This window comes from Macaca fascicularis, chromosome 2 (genome assembly GCF_037993035.2).
Source record: "Macaca fascicularis isolate 582-1 chromosome 2, T2T-MFA8v1.1".
NCBI lineage: Eukaryota > Metazoa > Chordata > Mammalia > Primates > Cercopithecidae > Macaca > Macaca fascicularis.
In genome coordinates, this window is record NC_088376.1 from 183,001,476 (window position 1) to 183,015,676 (window position 14,201).

The following is a 14,201-nucleotide window of genomic DNA, read 5'->3' on the forward strand; positions in this document are numbered from 1 at the left end:
TCTGGCTCACAACTTTACATGTCAGATAATCCAAGGACACTCAAATTTCATTAACTGACTTTTCAGCAAAGATCTCAGGATGCATGTTGCCGACAGCACAAAGCATATATACAAGAATTTTACTCTTTGGTTACTATGGTGCTTACTCTTATTTGGTAGGTGGGTGCCAGGTAGGTCTGAGTACATAAATAGGACAGAGGATTAAAGAGGATAAAGTGGTGCTGAAGAAATGTGATGAGCTAACAGTTACTCCTAATGGGAGAGTTAACTGTGTTAGTGGAGTGGTCAGCATGGTCATCGGGAGGTGCTACAAGTCTCTTCTAACTTCACTGCTCCAATCTACATTGGAGCCCCAAAAACTTTGCTGATGTAACATGTTAGTGCTTTCCACGCTGTATAATGGACCAACTGGATGGGACTCTTCTCCAGCACTCAATTCATTTTCAGCTTAACTGATAATCAGATACAGACATACAATTGATCACATATTTTATAAATACTGATTTTTGATGATAAACATTTTCAGGAAATATCATTTTGACAAGGGAAATATCAAAACTAGGCTGCAATAAAAGTCTTTATGAAGAATTATACACACATATGAGAAACTGGGGAATTTGAACAACTAACAAAAACCCATTTAAAAGTCTCCATTACTGTTCAACAAAATTAAAGCAAATCTTATGTAAATATAAAATGATTCATAAGGAAGCTGTGAACTATAATTAGATGGAAATATTCTGATTGATATTTTGGACACAACTAATTCTTGCTTCGCCATTAGATAACATAGACTAAGGAGTCATGAAATCTGCATCTGTTCCTGGAAGCACTATTAGAAGAGATAAAGGAAATGTCTGCTTAATAAGTTTATAGCAACTTTGCGCATATCTAAAATGTTACAACAACTCAGATTCAAGAAATAAGCGAAAGGATAAAAAGGATTCAAGAGCAGCCAATTTATGAATTGCACAGACTTTACATGTGAAAGAGCTTCCTAGTGTACTCTTATTTTATATGCATATTCATATGGCAAAGCATTTTAGTTTCAAGGTCACAGAAGATTAGGAGCATTCACATCAGGGAGGAAGGTTCGGGAAGGCACCTCACAGAAGTCTGCCAGTCTTCACAGCCAAGAAATCAGAAAAGCTACAAAAAGCTGACCCAGCTGTGTGCGGTGGCTCACGCCTCTAATCCCAGCACTTTGGGGGGCCAAGGTGGGTGGATCACCTGAGGTTGGGAGTTTGAGACCAGCCTGACCAACATGGAGAAACCCTGTCTTTACTAAAAATACAAAATTAGCTGGGTGTGGTGGCGGGTGCCTGTAATCCCAGCTACTAGGGAGGCTGAGGCAGGAGAATCGCTTGAACCCAGGAGGCGGAGGTTGCAGTGAGCCGAGATCACGCCACTGCACTCCAGCCTGGGCAACAAGAGCAAAACTGCATCTCAAAAAAAAAAAAAAAAAAAAAAAAGCCGACTCAATAGCCCCAATGCTCAGCATTCAGAAACTGTTGAGGAGAGTGGTAAAGAGACCTCTAAATCCACAAAAGGGCCTGCAAGGATGATCACACTTGCTGAAATGAAGTGTTGTGAATAATAATCTTGGGTTATCCGAAAAAGGTTAAATTATGGTCAGCACATGTTCTTTTAACATAAAAGCAATGAAAATATTTTAGCAAATAAAAAAAAAATAAGGCAATCTGTCTTTTTGTGAATTTGATTAGCATGAATCAGGTTTTTAAAAAAACAATTTTTGAGCAAGTATTTTTGGGTTCTCCACGCATATACAACACCTCATTCATTATTCCCTACAATGATCATATGTGATAGAGATTATTTTACATTCAGTAGTCCCTCCTCTCATTTATCAGATATTCAATGAATGCCTCCTGTGTACCAGGCCATGTGACAAGTGCTACAGGTATAAAAATGGGCAAAAGCAGAGACACAGTCCCTAACTTCAAGGAACTTGCAGCTCAATGAAAGCAAAAAAGATGAAGACACTGAGGCACAGAAAACTTAAGAACAAGTTTCTCTTCTGTAATTTCAGTCGTAGCTGTAGCAACTTTTACTCAATAATCTTAGCATTCGGTTTCAAGGACCATCAGAATTCTAGAAGCAATGAACTTAAAACCAAGAATCTGTAAAAAGTATTATCCCACAAATAAATGGAAAGATATCCTGTGTTCATGAATCAGAAAAATTAATACTGTTAAAATTTCCATACCACCCACAGCAATTTATAGGTTCAATGCAATACCTATAAAAATTCCAATGAGATTTTTCAGAAATAGAAAAAACAGTCCTAAAATTCTTATGAAACCACCTCAAATACTTCAATCTTGAGCAAAAAGAATAAAGATTGAAGCATCATACTACTTGATTTAAAAATATACTATAAAGCTATAGTAATCAAAACAGCATGGTACTGTCATGAAAACAAACATATAGTGCAAGGGAACATGACAGAGCCCAGAAATTAATTCACATCTTTAGGGTCAACTGAGCTTCAACAAAGGTGCCAAAAATGCACAACAGGGAAAGGACAGTGTCTTTAATAAATGGTACAGGGAAAACTGGATACTTACATACAGAAGAAAGAAATTAGACCCTTATCTCATACCATACACAAAATTCAACTCAAGATGGATTAAGGCCTTAAATGTAAAACCTGAAACTATAAAACTATTAGATGAAAAAACATGGGGAAAAAGCTTCTTGATATTAGTCTGGGAAATAATTTTTGGATATGACCCCCAAAACACAAGCAACAGGAACAAAAAGAGAAAAAAAAAAGGAAGAAAAAAGGAAAAGACAAATGGGGTTGCATCAGATAAAAAGTTTTGACACAGCAAAGAAAACAATAGAATGAAGAGGCAACCTATGGAATGAGAGAAAACGTTTGTGAACCAATAATCTGATAAAGGGTTAATATCCAATATCCAAAACACATAGGGAACTCAAAGAACTCAATAGCAAGAAAATAAATAACCCAATTGAAAATGGGCAAGGAACCTGAAAAGTCATTTCTCAAAAGAAGACATCCAAATGGCCAACAGGTATATGAAAAAATGTTTAACATCGCTAGACATCAGGAAAATGCAATTTAAAACCACAATATCACCTCACATCTGTTAGAATGGTTATTATCAAACAGACAAAAGAAAAGTGTTGGTGAGGATGTGGAGAAAGGGAACTCTTGTACACTGTTGGTGGGAATGTAAATTAGAATAGCGAATATAGAAAATAAGTATGCAGGTTTCTAAAAAAAGATAAAAAATAGAACTACCATATGATGCAACAATCCCATTTTTGGGTATATAGCCAAAAGAAACGAAATAAGTATCTTGAAAAGATATCTACATTCCCATGTTCATTGCAGCATTATTCATAACAGTCAAGATGTGGAATCAAGTGTCCATTGACAGATGAATGGATAAAGAAAATGTGATATATATATACACATATACAGTGTAATACTACTATTCAGGGTTTACAAAGAAAGAATTCCTATCATTTTCAACAATGTGGATGAACCTGGAGGACCTTATGTTAAATGAAATAAGCCAGGGACAGAAAGACAAATATTGTATTATCTCACTTATATGTGGAACCTTAAAAAATCAAACTCATAGCAGCAAACAGTAGAGTGGCAGTTGCCAGGAGCAAGGGGCAGTGGGGAGGGGGCAGGACAGAGGAACATGGGGAGATGTTGTTCAAAGGGTACACAGTTTCAGTTAGACAGGAATTCTGTTGATCTATTGTGAAGCATAGTGACTATAGTTAATAATAACAACATACTGTACACTTGAAAATTGCTAAAATAGCAGATTTTAAATTTTCTCACCACAAAATATGTGAGATGATGAATATGTTTATTTGTTGGATTTTATCATTTCACAAGGTATACATACATCAAACATCACATTGTACACGGTCAATGTACACAATTTTTATTTGCCAACTAAACCTTAATAAAACTAGGAAAAAATATCGTTTCACTGTTTAGAAAGAGCTTACTTTACAAAGAAAACAAATGAATATGGTCATTCCATTTTCTGCTAAATATAATTTCAAACATTCTCTACATACTTTCTATCTAATAAAACTTACTGGCCGGCCAGGTGTGATGGCTCACGCCTTTAATCCCAGCACTTTGGGAGGCCGAGGTGGGCGGACCACCTGAGGTCAGGAGTTCAAGACCAGTCTGACCAACATGGTGAAACCCCGTCTCTACTAAAAATACAAAAATTAATTGGGCGTGGTGGTATGTGCCTGTAATCCCAGCTACTCAGAAGGCCAAGGCAGGAGAATCACTTGAACCTGGGAAGTGGAGGATTCAGTGAGCTGAGATCGCACCACTGCACTCCAGCCTGGGTGACAAGAGCAAGACTCCATCTCAAACACCACCACCACCACCACCACCACCACGACCTCATTGGCCTTGAAATGGTCTGCTGTTAGAATATGCAGTTGGGCACAGTAGCTCACGCCAATAATCCCAGCACTTTAGGAGGCCAAGGTGGGTGGACTGCTGGAGCCCAGGAGTTCAAGATCAGACCTGACAACATGACAAAACCCTGTCTCTCCCCCAGCAAAAAAAAAATTTGGCTGGGTGTGGTGGCACAGTCTGTAATCCTAGCTACTCAGGAGACTGAGATGGGAGGACTGCTTGAGCCCAGGAGGTGGAAGCTGCAGTGAGCTAAGATCATGCTATTGCACTCCAGTCTTGGCAAGAGAGAGAGAACCTGCCTCAAAATAATAATAATAATAATAATAATAATAATAATAATAATAATAAAATAAAGAATATGCTTCCTGGATCCAGCAATCAATCCATTACTAGTGATTTAATCTGGAAAACTTGATGTTAACTGATTTTATAATTGGGGCAACCATGTATGTCTGCCTTTTATCACGGTAGTTTAGCTGAACTGAGTCTATGAAATAATTAGGCCCATGGTGGGGGAATCTGAAATCCTCCTGAAGCACTAGAACCTTTCCCAGCCTTCCCAATATTAGAGAAAATTCTTATTCCCAGAAGTTTCCACCCTTTACAAGGCTCCCGATTTCCCCCAAAGTTCGAATATACTACACTAGAAAGCTGGAGTTTCCCCTGGATGATCAATTTTTTGAAAAATACAAAGAATATTTTGTTTGGTTTTGGGCTTTTAATGATATGATGAGAAAATTAGAGATTCTCAGGAAAGAAAATGGGAAAACAGCACTGAAATTATTTTTATACATCTCATATCTGGCAGGCCTTCTGATTGGTTGACAAAATAATAATCCTACCAATCTCCTTTCTAGTGTAAAGATATAAAAGAAGAAATAATTTTAGATATTTTATCCTTTTGGAATATAAAAGACAGATAAAGACATTATAAATCCCACTCAAGTTTAGAATTAAACAATATTTCATTTTACATTTTTAAGGTTGCTTTTTGAATACTTTGAGCTCAGTGATGATATTCATCCCTTGCTTCCCACATACCATCTCCCTCACAAAGGTTTTCAAAAGAAATCTAATTCAGGTAAATGATAATTGATATGGGAATTATCAGAATCAAAATACGAGAAAGCAGCTACATAATCTCTTATACTGCCAAACAAGATAACTGTGACTAAAAGTGGAAGTTCTCCGTTTTTAAAAGTTTTTAATATTATGATACTAAAACTTGAATTTTAATAGTCTGATAAGAGTATCTATGTATTAAACAATTCAGCCACTCATCATTCTATTCATTCATTCAACCAAAACACAGTGTTTTACAGAGCAGAGATCTTCCCTACCTGATGGGCTCTTGGACCCGTGAAGTGGAGCCTATGGGTAGAGATGGGACAGTCTTCTATCCAAGAAGGAACTTTGGTTTAATATATGAACTTTTTTGGCAGAACATCAATGACATCCTATCCACTGCTTCATCCAATATTCAAGAATTTTGAGTCTTCCCTCAATCAGCCACAATAAATGCCAACATTCGATGATCTCAACAGGCTTTACAGATATAAATGGTCAGGTATTTAGTTTATAAAATTAAAAATGGAGGGAAGGAAGAGAAAATGGAGTCCAACTCCATTTTGGAGGAATATGGCATCCAACTATTCCTCTGGGTATTTTAAATTATATCTTTTTATTAAGTTAGTCTCTTTCAAATAAAACATACAATGCAAGTACTACTCAAGAAACACGCTGGGCATGGTACGATGCTGGGAGGAGGTTTTTAGGTTTTGGTTGCTTGTTACTCAATAGATCAACATGTGTTGAGTTCTACAGAAAAAGAAACATTTCCCTGAGGAAAACAGAATTCCTAGATTCATAACCTACCTCACTTTTACAGAAAGTATATCAAATACAGACATCCTTCTTGCTAATGAAAGATCCAGAACCATTAGGGAAAAGTAATTTGCTGTCATGAAGTGTCTCCTTTGTCTCCGTCATGCTCAGTATCAGAAGCTTCAATCTTCTATTACCACAGACCACAAGCCCTGGTACCATCCTTGCACCACAGAATCCTGGGTTTGTACTTCCTAAATTGTGTATTTTTCTATTTCTTCTATTAAATAACTGTGTTTTAAAAGGGGCAATTATTTGTAGACTTAAACTATGATGCAAAAGAAAAACTCTCAGATGATATAGAATGCTTTAGCCAACATGTATAGCAACATGTTGAGGAATGCCAGATTGTCACCAAACACAGCTGGAAGTTGCTGCTCTTAGTTGGATTCTCTGAAGTAAGCATGGCCCTTTCTAAATACCATTAAAAGTAATAACTTCTCTACTTCTTGGAGCTCTAAAAGGCAAAATTGAGGACAATAGCTATAAAGAGGCAGGTTTCTTTCACAAGTGTTTTTCGACACGTAAATATACTCAGTTATATGCCTTTTCTCTTGTTTCCAAATCTCCCTGCTCCCCAACTGATTTTTCTTCCTTCCATACAGAACACAGTATACTACTAAGGACAATGTTGTGGGAAAAAAACATACTGACAAATCACAAAAACGACAGTTTACATCATTTGATAAGAATAGCAATACTTTACCAAATGGAAAATTCCATCAACTGAAATGTGGCTCCAATCAGATGACTTACCTAAAAATAAGAGAGACAGAAAGAAAAAAGTGAGAACTTGGTGTGGTACTCAACCCTCAATATACTAGTTTCTAAAACATATGGTAGATATCTTAACAACTGATGGACAATCCAAAACAAACAGAAACTACACCAGATCAGGAAACACCAATTCCTTTAGAAACAGTTACTGATGTTAGAAAGGAAATGGTAAACATGGAGCAAAAGCAATGGTGAAAGAAAGTGGTATTTACTTTCAAACCACTTGGCTCTCATACGTATTTTAAGGGGTCAGTTTTGAAAATGTGGACACGTATACATATCAGGGCTACAGCTAAACCATGCATTGCACCCTCTTTCTCAAGACCTCTGGTTACGAAGAGACGGTCAAAGCTGCAGACTTTCAAATATCTTTGCCTCCTATGACTCAAGTAAAAGGTGCCAGTGTATCATGTGCTACTGTAATTTCCTCTGTTGATTTTCTTTCCCCTTAACACTTAGATGTTTTGGCTGTTTGCGTTTTTATTTTCCAAAGTGAACACTGATGTTCATGAAAGGTGCCAGATTAACAACCTGGGGAAATTAAGAGCTTGGTCTATCAAGTGAAAAGGCTAGTGTAGTGGAGGTGACGAAAGTTTCCCCTACACTGTGCTTGCCTATGTACATTAGCTCTGACCCACAGTCACCACAGCCATCCAGTCTTCATGGTCCATTAATGTCTTTGACTGCTCAGGTTGCTAACAGGAGCAGACAATCTTGTTTCTGCCTTTAATGCTATCATTATTATTACTACTACTGCGAACTCTAACTCCTTCAGTGAAATTATGAGGAAATTTATATTGGCTGCCATTTGTTTTAGGACAACAGGAAAATAAATTGAACTGAAGATAGATCTTATATTCTTGGTAATACTGTAGGTTAAAATCCAAGAATTTCTTCAAACAGGAGGCAAAGCTTTGAGTGATCAAAATGAAACAGGCCTCAGTAAGTTCAGTCATCTGCACTCAATTTGAATTCTCATTTGGGAATATTCTAATATTTAAAGGCCAAAGAGGTTTTATTTTTTCTTTTGAGTCTACTGCAAACCAGTCATTTTTATTATTCATTAACAACTATGATAAAGGTTTGAGTGGATGTTGAGGCTAAAACTATCATTACAAATGAAATCTGAAAATCAATGTCAAACAGAAAAAATTTCTTTCCTATATTTATAGGTGTTCCAAGTTTCTGAACTATGTAGGCACTTTGTAATTATTAATGAATCCCACCCATGCCCAGGAATAAAATCACTTTGCTGCATCTAGTCAGATAACCAACAACTGTCTATTGATCACATTATGTTATTTCTCCATGCAAAATACAAGGGCCAGAGCAAGACAATACTCTTCCTAGTCTAGAGTTTATCACAGTAAGAGAAGCAAGGCCAGCAAACATATGCAAAACGTTAATGGAACAATGAAGTACAATGCTGAATGCTGCTGTGTAATAGACTTATAATTATTTAGTAATTATTTGGAAAGATTATAGTATTAACCCCACCATTGTTCCCTGTCTTTGCTATTGTCCTTCTTTTTGTCAAAGACTATATTCTTTGCAGCTAGAGTAGATTTCCGTCTTGACATCACCAGCACTTCCTCTAAATTCTAATCTCTAGAAGTCCCGGAGAATGAGAATTGCAGGATACCAATGACTACAGCAAACACATGGTAACACTTAGATGAAGGGTACCCTGGCTGCAACTCATATGAAAATCCTGGAAAATTTTAGTTTGGGAAACTTTGGCTGTTTTTTTTCTTTGCCATGCATAGCCTTTATCAAGCAAGTCCTTATGGTATTAAAACATCTGGCACTGGTTCAAGTCTATGCTATTGCTGGCAGGGAATCTAATTGGGAAGGAGGGGTGGAGTAGTTACCTTTATCAGGAATGACCTTAAAGTTATGGAAAGGCTCCTTCCTTCCCACTGCTTAGCAGCCTTACTGAAAGTTTTAAACCCAGATGTGAGAAAAGAGAATGTCTCCAAGAGCAGCGGCAATTTATTGTAATTATGTTAGTACAAACATCAGGAAGGTGGAAAATGTTACGGCAACTTAGTGGAGGAGGGAAACACTTTGTGTATAGGTCCCAGGCAAGGTTGGGCTGGGGAAAACAACCATAACCTATAATTCCCAGGGAGCCCTCAGTTTCCAAATTTGCAAGAAAATTAGAAGTTAACTATTTCAAAAACTAATAACTATATGCAATGCAGTACCCAGTGGGTGAGAGACTGTAAGAATCTGTTCACTAGCAGACACCAGTAGCCACCTCAGTGGCTGGCAGTGGCCAATTCCCTGTTGCCACTAGATAACTAATATATTTTTTCTATCAGTACTACATCACAATTCCTAACAGTGGCAGTCAAAGCAACAAGGCCCATTTTGCCTACACAATACTCTAGCTTCCATCAGTGACACTTTTTTGGTTTAAGGCACTTTAAAGGTTGAACTTCAAATGCAATTAGAGCAAAATCTGTATAATTTTTGGGCCAGTTCTGGGCCTCTCTGTGCCTCAGCCACCTAACTGAGAGTTGGTTTTGTCCCTGACTCTCTTCTTCATTACATAATGGATCTCCTACTGGTTTCTCCTGACTAGACTTTTGCATCTTTCATGATTTGATTTCTCTCATTTCATCTTCACTTTTTTTTTTTTTTGTGGTGGGAGATACACAAGCAAGGATTTCCAGAATTTGGTATTTCACACAAAATGCATTAGTGAGCCATGGCAAAAATCAGTTTTGTGGGCAGACACATCACCAAAGCTCTCCTCTACATGGACTAGCTTTCTAGTCAAATTAAAAATTTCAGGAAATAAGATATTTTCATCTCAAAAAATAAAAGATAAAAAGGGTATGTCTGAGAGACTCAAATAATTGACTCTCATGGTCATGAAGAGAAAACAGTAAAAGTAATAAAAGCCTTAAGAGCAGAAAATGACAGGTGATTTCTCCTTTTCTTCCCATTTCAAGCATTTACCAATAGGCTAATGAATGCCAAGGATGCAAGAAAAAGCGAGTCAGAAAACTGCAGGCCACAAGATGGTGTAAACCTCATGTGGAAAATACCAGCTAAGGCACTAAGAAAGCCAGTAAGTAATGAAAGATTTATAAAGATGAATATGCTCTAGTTTTGGACAAAGAGTACATAGAACAAGATCAAACAAAAATACTTTTTAAAACAAGTTATTTTTTATCCTTCTCAATGCACATTAGAGATAGTTCAATTTTAAAAGCTTGCAGTGGTTTAGTAATCAAATAGCTTAAGACAATGCATGGTTCTACCCATCAAGAATGCTTGTTTACTTTGGCTGACATGCCGCAATTATTAATTTAATTATCTGATTCAAAACAGAGTAAGATCTTAGTTTTAATTTCTTAACTTAAGTAGCAAACTCTGGGAGTCACTATGCTAAGGGCTGAGTGCAACCCAAGCTGAATTTTTTTTTTTTTTTGGAAAGAAAAGATGTAAGATAAATGAGCTGAATTCTCATCATTCCAAAGCTGAGTTTTAATAGCACTAAACAAAAAGGGTAAAACTACAACTTCTGGGATTTGAATGATAGCCTTCATGACTATATAGAAAAAATACTTTTTTTCAAAAGAGATTCTGGGGCAGAAAATTTTAGATGATAACCTCATGAAAAGGAGTGAAAAATCAGAACCAAATATATCCATTTGTGGGTAGTAGTTATGATAATTATGGGGAAGGAGGAAAAAAGGGTGTTGGCAAAGTATTCAAAAGAAGTACCTAACTATTCCAGTCATGAAGAAATCTGGGGATTATTTAGGGAAATAGTTGTACAAAGGAAACAATTCAAAGACAACAAAAACAAAATTTAAATAAGAGTCAAAGATCAGATGAGGGCTGGGGAAAAGAGTTTGGGTTAGTTTCTGAGCTTATCTTAATGGGGTCAGCCTGTCTTACTGCCCCAACCCCCAGAAACCACCAGTATACCTACCTGTATCCCACACAGTTTTATAACTACAACAAACTTGACCCAGAGGTCTACGGCTAAGGGCTTTCTGGTCTAATGCTTTAGGGCTTTCCAGAAACCTCTTTTCTATAAAACTTCTATTCTACTTCCTATCAAACTGCCTTTCCCTTCTCTACCATTCTCCATTCTGGTTCTGGCATGTGTGGATTGAAAAAGCAACAGTGGAGGTGGGAATGAATGGGGACACAGCTGGTCTGTGGCAAAGAGATGGTGGGTAGGAAGCAGCTGCATTTTGGAGGATTAGGATCTTGGAAGCCAAGGAAAGCTTCTTCCAAGTTCTCTCCTTTCAGTCCTTTCCTCTCTTGGGCAATAATAGAAATTCCACAAAACACACAAACCTTCTGAATTCACAACACTCTTCCTCATAACCAAGTGTGTTTATTATGACTGCTTACATTTTCTGTGTGCCTTGCATTTAGATTTTTCTAAGAGTTTCAAAGAGCCTTAAAAATTTTCATTAAAACACATATTTCTGGCTATATTTTATAAATACAATTTAACTTTAGAATGATTGGAATTCAATTTGTTAAAAGGTTATTCTTCTAAAATTTGGTTTATTATACTACACTCACATTTCCTAAACCAGGGTTCTTAAAATCTAGACTTCATAAGAATCCTCAGGGATGCTATAAATACTATAAATATGGATTCATATTTAGTAGGTCTTAGGTGGAACCCTGGAGTCTACATTTTTAATAAGCACCCAAGGAGATGCCTATATGGTGGAGGTAGAGGGACCCCATTTTGAGATCCCATTCTAATCTGAGCCCCCTAACCTCTCAGCTTCACCTTTTTCAAGACAGCCTGTTTGAGTGACAGTAGTCAAGCAGTCACACTGAATATTGAGCCAAAAACACAAAGTGAGCAATCTGAGAAAAAGAAAATTATCACCAACAACCTTAAACAATACAAGGTGCTATACAAATACAGGAAAGAAAGGGAGGTTTCCTGGTTGTAACTCCACTTCCTTGAATAAGACAAGGTTTGGTATTATGAATGAATTAGTTGGCTTTCCTATTCATAAGAGTTGAACCTTTACTGGCTTTCTGGTTATGTCCTGCTGCATTCTGGCACCCCCTTTCCCAGCATGATGATAGCCTTGTAGAGCCAGCCTTGATTTCTCAAATTGCAAGCAAATTAGAACCTAACTACTTAGAAAAGTAATAAAAGTGAAATCTAATATCTAATGGGTATGAGGCTATGAGAATCTGCTTGCCAACAGACACCAATAATTCTCCTGCCTCTAATCTCTCAGTGGCTAGATTTTCCCCACCTGCCCCATAGGGGGAAACTCAAACATTAAGAATCTCAGTCAAGCTCAGAAGCCAGAATTCATTTTGATGACATTACGTGCTTCCACTTTTAAACCCATCAATCCTATCTGTTAGGTACTATCAGTACCCAGTCTCAGTTCTCAGTCCTCAACCCCCACCTATGGTGCTCTCTCTTCATGTAGCCCTCCTCTTTTGGTTGGCTACTCTGTTCTGATGATGATGATTTTTCTTAATTCCTTGTATCTTGCTTTTGACCTTATAACTGACTACAACTATTCTTTCAAACATCACCTGCAGCTAAATTTTATGGGATTTTCTTATTCCTTTTTCTCTACCACTCTGATGGGTGACCTCATTGGATTTTTCCTTCTGTTGGTTCTCCTCCCTTGGTTTCAGTGGTAACACAGTTCTCTTATGAACACAAGGAATATTTGATCTGCTCAGTATTAATCCTTCCAACCTGGCATAATACACAGAGAATACAAGATATGTTCAGCTACCATTATACACAATGTTCTTGAGCCCAAGACAGTTTCAGTTCACTCTAAAGAAAAATCCCCTCCTTGATTATATGCAACCCAGTATCATCCTTCGGAAGCTGCATTTTACTTGGGGTTTAGGTTTCTTGGAGAATATGTGACAGGGAAAAACCCTCAATTTATGTCAAAATTACCTTGCAAATAAATCCCCTAGGAAGTCATCATACAGGAAGCCAATATACTGTCTCTCAGTAGGCCCAATCAAGGTGGATTTTGCCTCCAGTTTTGGTAATCATCTGAGTAAGGCAAGATGCTTACCCTGAGAGAGGCATGTGGGACCAGACATGTATAGAAAAATCAATATACACCTTCCATTTCAGGTTCATTCCCAGGCATAGACTCACTGAATACAACCTGAGAAGACTTGTTTGCACAATGCAAATTTTTATGCCTTCTCTCTTTATATTCATTTGCTGAGCAGGTGTAGTTGAATTCATGCAAAGTTAGTGTTTGTATGATACAACTTCAACGTAGAACTTAATGGTTATTGTTCAATAAATAAACATATGTCTATGCTGTTGACTTTTAGCATCTGAAGGGCAAACGAACAACAGAGGCAGACACTAGATCAAGTATGAAGATCATAGATCAAGTATGAAGATGACCTTAAGAAAACTGTTAGTTTTCTTGCAAAAACTTCTTGAGTACACAAATCAAAGATACTTGTGAGGCACCGGAAGAAACACTGTACTTAGTGTCAAGGGACTGAGATTCTAATTCCAATTCTGACACACATTAGTTAAGTCACTTACGCCATCTACAAAATGGATACAGAGAGTAACTGCTTCACAGGGTTGTTTTGTTTTCAAAAGAAAAAATGCATGTGAATGCATCTATCATAGTCACTTGCACATGGTAGGCACTTGCTACAGGTTTATTCTATGTGAATCTGTTAAACTGAAGCTGAGAAGACAAAACAACCACGTAAGGGAAGAAAACACTGACAGTGCTGGGCATATGGCAGGTGCTATGTAAGTATTTACTGAACTACATTGAGACAGACATCAAGCTGGTTTGACTGAGTCAATATGTAACTTGCCAGTTCTAACATTCTTTTATTTTCTCCACATGGTCATTGGTACGAAGTCCACTTATGGCTTCATAAACATGGGCTTACAACAAAAGTACTTCTAATCAGATTTGGCAGGAAAAGGAGAGAAACATAGGGTGAGGTAAGTGTGAGGCTACAGTGCTGAATAACAGGGATGGCAGTACCTCAGTATGTGAGTCACACAGACATCAAGCAGTACATAGCTAGAGATAATTCGCAGGTAAATGCTGCACAATCT

At 37.3% G+C, this 14,201-nt stretch overlaps 2 protein-coding genes across 12 annotated transcripts in view; one reads left to right on the forward strand and one right to left on the reverse strand.

Annotated features, from left to right (window-relative positions):
• CMSS1 (cms1 ribosomal small subunit homolog) overlaps positions 1-14,201 on the reverse strand; it is a 371,982-nt gene that overhangs the window by 163,528 nt on the left and 194,253 nt on the right. For 2 of the 8 annotated variants that reach the window (XM_045384532.2, XM_045384530.2), the window contains one exon: positions 7,044-7,093. The exons of the other annotated variants lie outside the window; for them this stretch is intronic. The gene's annotated coding sequence lies outside the window, so the exon portion shown is untranslated. The remainder of the gene's footprint in view (positions 1-7,043; positions 7,094-14,201) is intronic. 8 annotated transcript variants of the gene reach the window in all.
• Positions 1-14,201, forward strand: part of FILIP1L (filamin A interacting protein 1 like) — a 296,973-nt gene that overhangs the window by 98,919 nt on the left and 183,853 nt on the right. For 2 of the 4 annotated variants that reach the window (XM_074033597.1, XM_045384528.3), the window contains exon 2: positions 10,075-10,193. The exons of the other annotated variants lie outside the window; for them this stretch is intronic. The gene's annotated coding sequence lies outside the window, so the exon portion shown is untranslated. The remainder of the gene's footprint in view (positions 1-10,074; positions 10,194-14,201) is intronic. 4 annotated transcript variants of the gene reach the window in all.